The sequence below is a fragment of the Nothoprocta perdicaria genome, unplaced genomic scaffold (genome assembly GCF_003342845.1).
Source record: "Nothoprocta perdicaria isolate Ctin4 unplaced genomic scaffold, notPer1 scaffold_22, whole genome shotgun sequence".
Classification (NCBI taxonomy): domain Eukaryota; kingdom Metazoa; phylum Chordata; class Aves; order Tinamiformes; family Tinamidae; genus Nothoprocta; species Nothoprocta perdicaria.
The window spans coordinates 5,305,158-5,318,834 of NW_020455415.1; the positions used below are offsets into that span (position 1 = coordinate 5,305,158).

Below are 13,677 nucleotides of genomic sequence, written 5' to 3' on the forward strand. Positions count from 1 at the left end.
TGGGACAGGAAGAGACCAGGCAGCCACCTTCTTACCTTTGTCTGGGTCAGAGATACAAATTAAAGACTGCAATCAGAGAGCATTGTTCAACCCAGGTTATTTTATGTGGCCACGGGGAATGTTTTGGAATGGGGCTGTAGCATCTATTTATCCAGGACTGAACTGAGGCAGGACAGACACACACCAAGCATTCGTGACATGAAAGAAAGAACATCCCCTTCTCCCCTCCGTAATAATCCTAGACTGACAGCCAAGAAGAATGTGCTCAAAATCACTTGGAAGCTGAAAATGTTTGTTTTCCTTTTAGCCTTATTTCCTCCTCAATTCAAAAAGCTCACCTGCTAGCCAGAGCAAGAGATTACCCTGCTTAATGACACAGATAAGGGAGGACAAGGGATGCTTTTAATTCCCATAAGCATCTCCCGCCTTTGTCTCAGCCTGCTTTCTCTGCCGGGATTAAGCTAACACTATTAATCGCCGAGGCTGCGACTAACTCCTGGGCTTTTATGTTAGTGACCTGATTCCGCACCGACACGCTCCTCCCAGCTCCGTGGAGCTCGCCATGTGATCGCCTCTTCCCCCTAAATAAAGTTGAAAAATCTGGCTGGGCTCAGAGCGTGGCAGGGCTGCCGGGGGAGCGGGAGCCCTCGGCGAGCCCGCAGCGCCCGGCGGCACCCGCTGCCTCTCGCCGGAGCCCGAGGAGGGCACGAGCGGCGCGGGCACCTCCGCGCCGGGGGCGCTCGGTCCTGCCGCCCCCCGGCAGCCTCCGCTTCGGCGAGAGGACGATGTGGCCGGAGGAGGTGAGTGCTGCATGGAGCCTCWGTGCGCAGCCGGAGGGAGGTGGCAGCGGGCACAATTAAAATGATAATAATTAGTAAGAAATCCTGCTTCTGTGCCAAGGGAATGGATGAGCACGTCCCTTTCGGAGCGGGGCTAGGGAAGTGGGTGAATTCCCGGCGCGGTGCGGAAGGCGCCTGTGGGAGAGGTGCTGGTGCGCGGCCCCCGAGGCAGGGTGCCCCCCGGGCAGGGTGCCCCGCCGCAGCCCCCGCCTCCAGCCTGCTTCCTTCCCGCCTCCCCTGCTCCGCAGCGGGAGCCGCCACCGCAGCGGGGACGGCCGCACCGGGAGGCACCGCGTTGCTCCCGCCACCCACACCCTCCACCCCGGGCGCCAACCCCTGGCCTTCCCCCTCCACCTTCCCTCAGCCCCGTTACTCGGCCCCGCTGCTGCCCGGCGCTGCCCGCGGGGCCGCAGCCTCCATCCCGCCCAGGCGGGAGGCGCCGCGGCCGCCGCTGCCCAGCGCTGCCCGGCTAGCGCGGTGCCGGAGCGCGGCTCTGCGCCCTGCTCGCTGTAACGCATCTCCCTGAACTCGCTCCTTCCCTCGGAACGCAGCCCCAGGGGGTCGGACCGCKATTTTAAGCCAAAAACAGTCAGTCACAGCCCTGGCAGGTGGGCACAGAGCCACCGGGGAGTCTTTAACCCCTTCCCTCGCACTCGCCGGGGGGTTCGGTGGGGACCAGCTCCCTGCCCACACCGGGGCACTTGTGCGGCAGCCCCGGGGAAACGACCACAAGCTCCTTGCAGAAGGGTAAGGACACGAAGTAGCTGGATGCAGAATTACCTTCCTCCTCCCCCTCTCTGGCCCCTGCTTCCTCCTACCCCGTGACTTAGTTTTCTCACACAATTTTAACGTGAAATTACCCAAGTACAGAATTTAGCATCATCCTGTGCTGCAACTATTCCAAGAACAAGTATGCTGCCTGGAAGAATTTTTCTTTTAAAATGAGTTGGAGGAATGCTTGAATATTCAAACATTTTTTCTGTTCTTGGGAAAGTTTTAAAAAATGCGGGAGAGAGAGAGAAAAAAAAAAAGTTTTCCCTGCAGGATTTTCACTCTTGGCAAATTTTAGCTCCAAGAGAAAGACTGCAGAGCATCCTCTCCATAATGACATCCCTCACTAGCAGTAGGGAAGGAGGAAAAAAAAGACAGTAGAGATTTAAGAGAGAGAAGGAACAGCGATCTTATTTGTTCCCTTTGTACAATTAATTAGCCCTGAACCAAAACCTTCCCTCACCTGCAAAGAAAATGAGGATTTAAAAGAAAGGGCACCGACTTTCCCAAGATCTTATTTTATGAAGCTRCTGCATCTTAGGTTTTTGTTTTGTTCATTTGAATTCAGCTCCAAAGAGCTTTCAGTTTTCATTTACCCTGTAATTCAAGATGATTAAAATCATCCACTTTTATTTAGTCTGGTAAGTTCTGACTCCAAAAAATTTAATACATGACATTAGGACAAACCGATCTTAGCAAGAGGCAAATGGAAAAGTCACTGAATGATTCTGAGCATCAGTGGAGGCTCGGGAATTGCTTGCACTTCAGGAACTGCATTTTCGCAGAAAAGCACCAAAAATAAAGATCCCTGGAAAAGTTCATAGGCTGCCTCTGTAATCACAGGCTGTAATTCCCCCGAGTTTGAAAGAGATGCGGGAAGAACCATGCAGGATGTTGTGCAAAAGGAAAAGTTTATGACTTAAATTAGGAAAAAGTCAGCCATCAAAGACAATTTCCACAGGAGGGAAGGAAAAAAAAAARGKATCCAGGTTTCATGGAATACATTTCTTTCAGCTGATCCTATGCAACCGTTTCTGTAGCAGGAAAAACAAATCTTGGCTTATCTGCAAGATCCAGCCTCCGAGAAAAGGGATACCGTGGGATGTGTTGAGAGAAAAGCTATCTCAACACAGTTTTTAAAATGCAACAAAGCCCATTTCAAAGTGAACATCATTAAGGAACAGGTCTGCTCAAGCGTTTGGAGAATAACACTTTGATGTAGCACTGTTCTCTAAGTTAAACAGAAAAAAAAAAAAAAAAGAAAAAACCTTCCCCCAAATAGGGACAGATGAAAGGAGTAAGACTTGATATCTCTTCCCAAACATGTTTGGTTACATCATGTATAAGCCTCAGCCAGCACGTTTTTTAGGAGCATTTAACAGTGAATTTCAAAGGAAGTGCAGAACAAGTTTTTATCAAGATTTCRTTGATCAGGATGATCAACTCTATCTACAGCAAGATATAGGGAAGACGACTAAACCGTACATCACRCAGGTACATTTTGGTAGCGTTGGTTTGAGTACAGAACTCAGCAGCGCTGATCTGCAACGTGATTTACTTGTGCCTTCTTCCTGGGAACAGGCACCAGCATCATGCAGAAACACCTGTACAGGGTACCCACAAAAGACAATGTTTGCCAAAACAGGCAGCTAGATGAAGGCTATAATGAYATCTATGAAACACTGACATTTATTGAACCACACTTAACATGTCAGGAGAAGTCACCTTAAAATCAATGGGGTGAATATCAGCTTCAGAGAGCACCTACAAAACAACAAATCTGTCGCTTCAGCTGTCCTCATCTCAGGGGTTACTTCATCTACACTAAGACCTTAGGAACAGCTGCACACAGCTCCTCTGCAAACCAAAAGCCCACAGAAATCACGTACTGCGTTTATGGGCCACACAAATCACAGACAGACGTGCCCACGGTGGCAGCTCTGCGACATAAAAGCAAAACCCTCAACTTCCATCCGAAACAGCAGCAGCGCCTTTCCCTCTCCTCAGCATCTCTCAGGGCAGAGATGGCATCAGCTTCTGCTGAAAAATTCCCTGCTTTTGTCTCATTCAGGTTGTCCTTCAGCATTATCTGAGCCTACTGCTGTTTTTCAGAGATTCAGGATATTCCTGGTCCTGTCCTGATTAGGGAAATCACAGGAGATTGGTCCTTTCATAAAAACAAGATTTATTTACAAGATGATTTATGTATCTGATCAACGCTGCACYGAGCTATTACAGGTAAAACTTGCTGGTTTTCCCTACTCTTGGAAAAGGGAGGAGAAAACCTCAAAACAAAACCATTAGGCAGCCTAGAAAACTTGTACTGTGCTTCCAGAGCATAGGGAAGACAGAAAAGGCTGAGCAATTGCTAAACCCTTTCTGGCTCATTGGGATACAAATACGGTAAAACATCTTGAGAGATTGAGACCTGAATTTTATAGACTTAATTAAAAGACTGGCTTGCTTAAATCTTCATTTAAGTTGCTGGTTACATGATTGGACATCACAGCAAGGATTACAGGCAAATTAAGTTTCTAAACTAGAACTAGGTGTAAAAAAGGCTGCTATAGATCAAATGTTTTTATCAAAGGTTAGGAAGGCAAAAGTAAAAACAGATCATTTGATTCTGGGGCTTCTCAGATAAATCTGCTGAGTTTAACACGTACAAACCTGTTGTCACTCTGTATTTGAGGGACGCTGCCATCCCGTAAACCCTCAACGTTCACTACCGGCTACGTTCAGAGCGCACAGAGCCGACTGAGGAGCAGGAAGCCTCGGTGGCTCTCAGTTGAAAGGCTCCTCAGCACTTCGCACTTTGGGAACCTTAAGATTCCCCAAAGTATCTAAAGCAGACGAAGGGGAAGACAGATCTGTCTGCAGTGTGTACAGGCATTTCTGAAAACGGCTGTGTTGGCCCTATCTGCATCTTTGAAAAAATCCTGAAAAATGGAATTTAGGGAAGGTTGTGAAAAATGGGTAGTAAACCTGACATACCTCACTATGTGCTGCTTATTTTTTCTTCCTTCTCTCCTTTCCCTGTTCCCTCTCCCTTTCTCTCCCCGCTCCATGTCCCCGCTTTCTCTTGCTCACTCCCACTCTGACTTTCATCTGCAATTTTGTGCTTAAGTGTATTAGTAGATGTCTTGCTACACTAGCTCTAGAGGAGGAGAAAAGAATCATTTCCAGCTCTGACTTACAACCCGATAGATACATTTTATCCAGATGTCTACATCAAAAAAATGCAAATGCAGGAGAAGTAGGCACATTCTTCTGCAATTGCAATAAACATGGAAGATGCATTTAAAAGGCATCAGGGAAATTTAGAAGCAAGCTGAAGGCATAAAGAATGCCTAGAACTGTATTAAAAAGCCAATACATATTTAAGATTACATAAATGCTAGAAGTAATTCTACATTTGATTTGAAAATGCGAAGCATGTGTATCAGTCTGTGTGAATATATGAAAGACACAAACACTAMCTAGATATCAAGAATCTTCCTCCTACTGGAATCAAAAGAGATTTTTCATATTGGTTTGCAAGGAGCAGGATTATGATTCCAGGCTAGTGCTCTTTACTTTGGAAACACGTTTTTGTGTTCACTTGAAAAAAAAAGCATCATACATATGATATTCTTGCTCGTYGTTGGTTTATGTGGTTCTGGCAACCAGCCCTCCTCAATGGATAAAAGCAGGAAGAGAAAGGAGGGATGGGTGAGTTGACCATAGGGCAGTCTATGTACAATGAACTTCATACTAAAACAACAAAGCTGCAGTACCTAACCTATGATTTCTGGCCCTCATCCCTCCGAGGAAGTTGGAGATTTCAGACATTCGCAGAAATTGGTCCCTTTAACCATAACAAAGAACCAGAAAACAGTTTTTAGAGGCAGTTGAAACTCACAATAAGCCCAGTTTTCCACCCAGCATTTGTGGTTTTCTTCTCCCTTTCTTTCTCAAGCATTCGGTATACCACATTGCTCTTTTTAATATTAACCCTAATGTTATGTTCACACTAAGTCACAAAATTATAGTATATCAATGTTGCTTAGAGCTTTTATAAAAAGTGAAGTCAAGGATCTATTCACTGACATTCTTAATTCTGCCAGCATTTGACCAGACGCCTGTAACCTCAATTAATATGTTTTTAGAAGGTAATTCTTGTTACCATGTGTTTGGGAGCTTCCTTTGTTCCTCTCATGTAAACTGTATACAACTTTCTCTTCTTTTATATCCTCAAAACTCAAGACAAATACCTCAAAAATCCATTTGTCTCTACTTTGCTGGAATACTCTACTTCGAAGCACAGAGGTCAAGCTCGAAGATGAAAAAGAAAACACTGTGTCTGTCCTAAGGATGTTATAAAACAAGGAGCAGATTTTGTCCCCAACAGTTTATACTAAGTAAAGCCTTCCTGCATATATTAGCTTGCTAACTTAGGAAAATACAAAAATATGAGCCAGGGTAGCAAAACACATCTCTAGATGAGGACACGGGTTACAGTAATAGCCTGCTCTTATGTAAGCATCAAGCCTTAAGACATTTTCATTAAAAAGCTGAGAAATATGTTGCGTTTCCCAATATATTAATATGCTTACATGCAGAGCTTATTCTAACAAATCAGTATTTCCAGACCAAAAATGACTCAAATTATTTTTGTAAATATCTGAACCATACTAACATATTTATTAAGTGTTAATGGGAATTAAATGTGTATATTCCTGAGATACTAGTTCACATGTTCATAATGCTCAGATAAAATACACTGAAGACTTATGACTCACACAAAAGCAACCAAACAATGTAGGAATAATTTATTCTCTACTGTTTAATTTAAATTAGGGCATAGATATTGAAGAATGTTTTTGTTTTTGTTTTTCTAATGGAAAGTTTCCTCCCGAGAATATGTTGACATTGAGACTTCAGTAAATGGGCTGTGACTCAAATTGAACGTGTGTATATTCTATGTGTGTATATGAGTGCACACTTAATGCAAAGATTAAAGATGACAGGAAAAGACTCAGCTAGATTTTAGCATAAGATCCAACTCTTTCTCAGAAACTAAAATACCAACAGGAGCATTGCAGTATGAACTGATACAAGGTGTTTTTCCTTTACTGCTACTGTGGTCTCACCAGTGCTGAGATGTATAATCCCCTTCCTCAACCTGCTATGCACTCTCTAATGCGGCTCAGGATGCCTTTGGCTGCCTTTGCAGAAGGGACACGTTGCTGGCTTGTATGCAGTTTATTTTCCACCAGGAGCCACAGAGGCTCTTCTGCAAAGCTGYTTTCCAGCCAGGGAGCCCCCAGCCTCTACTGGTGCATGAGGTTGTTCCTCCCCAWGCACAGGACTTCATACCTCCAGGACCTTCATTCCTCTCTCTGCCCAACTCTCCAGCTTGTCCAGGTCCCTCTGAACGGCAGCGTGACCATTTGGTATATCAGCCACTGCTCCTAATTTCCTATCACACACAAGATTGCTGAGGGTGCAATCTGTTCCATCACCCAGCTCATTAATGAAGACTATAAACATCACTGACTACAGTATGGATCCCTGGGGTGCTCCCTGGTGACTGGCCTCCAGCCAGACTTCGTGCTGCTGATCACAACACTTTGAGCCCAGCAGTTCAGCCAGTTCTCAGTCTACTTCACTGCCCATTAATCTAGTCCAACATCCGCAGCTGGACTATGAAAACGTTAGGGGAGATGGTGTCAAAGGCTTCACTGAACTCCAGATAAACATGATCACCGCTCTCTCCTCATTCACCAGACTAGGCATTTCATCAGAAGCTCATCAGCTGGGCAAGCAGATTCTCCCCCTCTGTAAATACATKACAATTACCCCCAAATACCCTTTTGTTCTTAATATGTTTAGAAGTTGTTTCCAGGAGGAAACCTCTCCCAAGAATCATGACTTTTCAAAAATTATCAAGMATCCCCTTGCAATGACATTGTCCAGCTCCCCAGTGCTCACAGGTACCTCCTATCAGTTCCTATGGGAATGTTCGCTTTGTTTAAATCTGCCCCAACTTGATCCTCATGCTCCAAGGGAAAGCCTTCATCGCTCTGAGCTTTCCCACTTCTCTCAGGGGCCTGGGATTGCTGCGGGCAAATCCTACTGTTAAAAACCAACCACAATGAAGAGGAACTAAACACCTTGATCTCTTCCAGGTCCTTCACCACCACGTCAACATGCAAACAACAGTCAGAGATTTGGTCCATTCTTGTGGGAAATAAACTTTCCATCAGCTTTATAAAGACATTCTTTCTCCTGAGCTACAGTAAATCTGGCTTTAAAACTTTAAAATCAACATTTATTTTTGACTATGTGAACATGTTGTTCCTAACTGGCAAGAATTGCTCATTTACATCTTTTAACATCAACAGAATGCTAATCTAGAGTAATCTAGCGTAAATAGTCTTTATTACAAACAAGAATGGCTTGAAAGTGCTATTAATTAGTAAAAGAGACCCTCAAATCTCTGCTAGCCTGAGTGGGAAGAACCATAGATTTCCACAAGAAGGCTGAGTTACAATTGCATCCTATTAAACAGAGCATCTCAGAACAAGCAGCTATGCTGCAAGGTGCCTGAAAACTAATTTTGGCCTCAAAGCATTTGGGAGTAGGGTGGAGGGGGCTTGGAGCAATCTGTTATTTGAAATAAATAGCTCTGAAAATGTTTAAAGCTCCTGAAATATCCTGGGGCCAAATCTTGCTGTCTTGACTTTAAGCAAGAACGAACAGGAACAGCCCAGCCTTGTTTCTCATGACTTCTAACTCCAGGATGACATGTATGGGGCAGATCACACAAACCCCTCCACACACCGGCTCTCCTCCTTTCCAAGACTGGCTCTTCTAACTTCAGCAGGTCTGCTCAAAGAAAGCATATTTTGTAGGATCTGTTATAAAAAGAACAGACACAGAGCAGATCAAAACCAAATGACTTAAATGCATCCAAAATTCTATCAAAAGTAAAAAGATAATAATCTTTTTAAATTCTAAGGCTCACATGCCTTATGGGGACCTCACCTCTGAAATAATACTATGTTTTTTTTCCACCTAGGTCATTTTTCCAGACTCCAGATTTGCGATCAGTGAGGACATCTCATCAACTCCAATGTAACAAGAACAAATACCCCAACCTCAAATCTTCTCCACACAAAGCAAGTCTGAGAGCAAGTATCAAAGAAGAGGAGTAAATAAAAATCAATTAAAATGAGAGATCCTGTTTTATAGCTGACTTTATGATGTTAACAAAACCAAGTCTGCCCCTCAGTAAAAGATCTGCTTTGATTTCACTCTTTTGGGAATACTCAGGGGAAGGAAAAACTCACTGAACAAATTCATAAGATATAAACTACACTTATTGCAGTGCTCATTTCTGTTTTAAGCCTGAGGATGAGCCCTGCCACCACAACARTCCCAGAAAATTGATTTCATTTTCTTCAATTACCTGTTCAAGAAAACAAAGAACCAAACCAGCAGTCAGCTAAGCAGCTCTTTTTCCCCTCTAGACAGAGAGGGCAACACCACACGAGCCTCTGGCTTATTCACCGCTTGGATATAGATGACCTGCCCTGCAAACACAGGTCTGTGACACATCCTGCTGTTTATGTCCTGCACGGCTTCATGAACAAACCACGCTGCTGAGACCCATTCGTGCCTGGAGCAGCCAGGGAAAGAAACATCTTATGAATGACACCGGTGACAAGGGAATTGTAGCTCTTGCTTCTTCCAAAATCTTGACTGTGTGAGAACAACAAGTACATCCCAATGAGGCCCAAATTCAAAGTTGTTCCTGTACCTGCGCTTTTGGCCTCGACGGAATATGAAAACTTTACTAAGCTAAACACAACGAGAGACGCTGAAACTAAGCAGCTAGAGGGGTCCCTCTCATCTACTATTGCACTGATAGTAGTGCTGATTATTTTTTTCTCTTTGATAATGACATCCCTAGTAACCTACTGCTTTCACAAGTGGAAACTCAGAGGTAAAAAACTGCAGAGAGCACAGGAGGAGTATCAGAAAGACCACGAAAAGAGCATTTGCCAAAGCACGTCTGGACTTGTTTCATAAAAAATGGCTCCACCGTGGCATAGCCTTGTGTTACTGGAAAATGAAAATAATAAAAGGATGGCAACTATGAAATTCCCAAGCAAACATAGCCTTGTTTTATCTCATTTATAAGAGTTGTTAGCAGTTTGGAGATTTCCTACAGCTTTATTATACATATATAAATATATATATATATTTAGTCTCATTTGTGCAAGGTAAAATTAATGCAACCATTTGTTTTTAATCTTTACTGTATTACTAAAACTGTAACCTAAAGTCTGTTGCTTCAGCTCTTTCCATCCACTGGCCTGCAGAGGGCATTGGGTCAGATTTTGAGGAGTGAAAACCAACAGAGATGCTGATAAGCAACAGAGCTATGTTGCCTTGCACTAATCCACTTACCAGTTCAAAGACTTTGAACTGCAACTGGAGTCCTGTGTCAAACCAAATCACAGAGTTTCAGCAAGTAGCAGCCTGATCCTGAAAGCCTTTAGCTGAAGCACTCATGTCTTCAGCAACAGTTCAGTGCAGAAACCATGCAGGATCAAGCTCTGAATTTGCAAGAAGGCTGCAAGTTGAAGCTTCTCTTGCATAAGGTTCAGTGCTGAGAGGTGCTAGGGGCTTCCAACTGTAAGTGGATTAAGGACATTCAACAGCACAGAATGGGACCCAAGTTATCAAGGCCAAGCCTAATGCACCTTTTTAACTTGGCTTGTAATTATTTTTAACCAACCATACAATGGTGTGTTTCTATTTTCTTAGCCTGTATTATTATGTTCTAGAAAAAATGACAGCTCTATTGTGAGTAGCATATATATGTACTATTTTCTAAGAGAAAAGTGTTGGCTGCAATATTACTAGAAGTAATTGTTTTAAGAGTAGAAAACATGTACATTTACAAAGAAAACCCTGCTCAAGTATATAGCTTGCTTGCAATTACCATTAATGCATATGTATTTTTAAACAAGCTATAATACTGTGATGGTGTAAACTTACTTCTGTAGGCAAAAAATGTTCTATTTAAAACTGTCAAGAAAGTGGAGAACCTAAATGTTCTTAAAGTGCTATGAATTAAAAATATGAATTTTTGCAGAGGCCTCTGTTACATGCTACAGATATATTTTGCAACATATTTATGAATCATACACACTATTCTATGTGAGAACAAACAGTACTATTTTATTACAGAATAAATAAGTTATGAATATCCATGTCCAGAAGATGAATAATTTTTTTTTTTTGGTGTTGTTTGTTTGAAATTCCCCTGATAAACTCTACAGGTAATTTGAAAGATAAAGGACCTGCTGCCTTCATGACAGCAGAGATGCACTCCCCTCCATTTCCCAACCTGCCCCCATATAGATCATGTTGGTGATCTCCAGCACCAAGGTTATGCTGGAAAAAAAAAAAAAAAAAAAAAACAGTTTGCTAGTTGAATCAAAACAATGCAAATGGGAATTCATAACATTAATGTATGTATTCGCAAAGGCTATATATAAAAAAAGGCATTTAGAATAGCATTTCTGCTGCATGAATGGAGACAATAAGTCATTTTTGAAAAATCATACTGAATAGCAAAAAAGTCACAATTTGAAGAATGCAAGATATTTCAAAATGCTTCAATTATAATAAGCAATACAGAGCTCCCAGTGTTCCAGTATTGCCGATAGCCACATATAGGATTCAGAATCATTGCTCCAAAATCAACAGTTCAGATTTGCACTGAAGCAGAACCGAGGTACTGTGTCAGTAGGGGCACCAGCCCTTCTTCCAGCTTCATTCTCAGAGCCACCAGTTCAAAGCAGAATAAATGGGTTCAGTTCCACTTTTTGGAAGTCGATCAAATTAGCTGAAGCTAAAAAATTTCTTTTTCTTGGCCACACCAAAACTATGTTTGCRAAAGAGATTTATAAAAAGGCAGAGGTTCCAAAGGAGCGTCTCTGCTCACATGGCTTCAGAGCAAAGCTTGAAGATRGTTCCAAGGATTATTGGACCAGTGAAAATTACGTATTTCACTGGTATTTGGAAAATGGTTACCCAGACACGTTTATGTTTGTGCCTGGTACATAACCAGACAAGTTAATTTTTAATAAAGTTAGCATCATGCTCAAACTCATGCTAGTAACCTGTTCTGAATAAGAAGAAAGTTTATCCCACGGCAGAAAGAAATGAATTCCAGTGTCATAACAAGTGGTTAGAAACAAGATTAAGGAATGACCAAGTCTCGAAGCCAGGTTAACTTCTTCCATAGAGAACGCCAGGGCAATTGAAAGTGGAGGTGACACAGCCACAGTCTGCAGGAAACTGGTTTTAATAGTAACTTGAGAAATATAATTTCCTCCAAAAGGTTAAAAAAACAACATAACAGCACGTCTTATACCATCTTAACAATTACAACATCACAAAGCCTGTTACTAGTGTACATGCTACTTAAGCAAGGCTATAAGAAAAGAATCTTTTGCATCTGTGTAGAGCTCAGAGCAACAAACTCTAGTACACGGCAAATCATTCARAAGATGAAATAGTTTCTATGTCTAGCATAAAAGCTAGAAAGGAAAAGCTCCATAGCCCCTTTTTAACAATAGGTGGATTAATTTGATTCAGTACTACAGCTGCTTACCGTATGAATCAGCCCTGATCCACCTTGCTCCTTTCACGCCTCAGCAACCCCAAACAAGGGAGCAGATTAATAAATATTTCTTGATCATAGTTTTATAGTGCTTCTTTGGATCAAAACAAAAATGTACCACTGGGCAAGGCGGGGGATGGTGGAGGGGGAAGGAAGCTCCTGTGAGAAGAAAAAAGGCAGAGACACGATGTATATTTTTTCCCTTCAAGTCAGAATTTTTGGATCACTAGTCTCAAGCATTGCAGGATTATGAAATAAATTATTTAGAGCTCAAAATCACTCATTCTGTTGTACATCCCTAATAGCTGCTACAAAAAAACAGAAAACAAACACTCAGATCTCTGAGAGCTCCTGACAAAAAATGAAAAGCAGAGCTGTATTAAGCAGTGGGAAGAGGCACATAACAGACATAAGCAAAATGTGCTTTGATTTTCCAGAGGAGCTTTCCAAATTGCCTTTTCAAACACTGTGCATACAAACAAGAGCTGTGTAGCCACTGTGCCCTGCAAGCACAAACACTATTTTACAGACAAGCAAATATTGTCCAACACCTAACAACTCTCGGTTCAACGTATTTACATAAATATTTGACAAAAGAGTAAGACAAATATTCTCAGTATTTCTAGAGAGATCAAGATATTGAAAGCCAAATATCAAAATCTTCTTTCTGGCATAAAAATAATCTGTATTTAGAGTCCTGGATACCAGTTTCTGTGTTTTTTTAAGGGCTGCAAGATACATTCATAGGAAATAAAAACAGAATTACTTTTTCAAAGYATTGAAGTCCCGATCACCCTTTGGATATGTGGCAGAGTCCTTAGGAGAGCTCCTGCGGAATAACGGGTGTCCTCTGCCCAGMATTAAGCAAACTGCCAGACTTCTAAAGAGTCTAGAGAAACAGAAAGCCTAGTGCAAAGACAAATAAGGAACAGAGATGGAGTATCTAAAAAGGAAAGGTTTAGAAAAAAACAGATTTAAGGGATTTTAAAGGAATTGGAAGGTAGGAGATTTAAGGGATTTGAACATTTCTAAGGACTGCAGATTAATGAGAAGAACCAAGCAGCAGTTTACATTTTATAGAAGGTAACTATGTAACTTGTAATTACAATTTAAAATTTAAAGTCAAGCTTAGGGGAAACATTTGGGTGGATTGCTAAAAGCATCCATTTACAAAAAAATAAACTGCCAATGAAGGAATAAGGACAATGAGCTTYGAAGAATTTAAGGCTGCATTATGTTTTCATTTAGGGTTCAACCTACTTGGGATTTCCTCCCAGGGAAATCATTCAGGGTAGTTTTTAAGCACCAAAAGGCAGGTAGTCACTACGGGAAGTGAAAACCAGAGGTTTAAAACAGCCCTCACTATTCCTAAAAGCAGCTGAT

At 42.1% G+C, this 13,677-nt stretch overlaps 2 long non-coding RNA genes across 2 annotated transcripts; one reads left to right on the forward strand and one right to left on the reverse strand.

Moving 5' to 3' along the window:
• The first annotated feature begins 744 nt into the window (after positions 1-744).
• LOC112946976 lies at positions 745-9,619 on the forward strand. The gene is made up of 2 exons (XR_003249320.1): positions 745-800; positions 8,674-9,619. It is a non-coding gene; the product is annotated as an uncharacterized LOC112946976 (long non-coding RNA).
• Positions 9,620-11,301: 1,682 nt separating this feature from the next.
• Positions 11,302-13,656, reverse strand: LOC112946977. Its single transcript, XR_003249321.1, has 2 exons — positions 13,061-13,656; positions 11,302-12,453 (listed from the first exon to the last, which is right to left on the reverse strand). It is a non-coding gene; the product is annotated as an uncharacterized LOC112946977 (long non-coding RNA).
• Between the last annotated feature and the right edge of the window lie 21 nt (positions 13,657-13,677).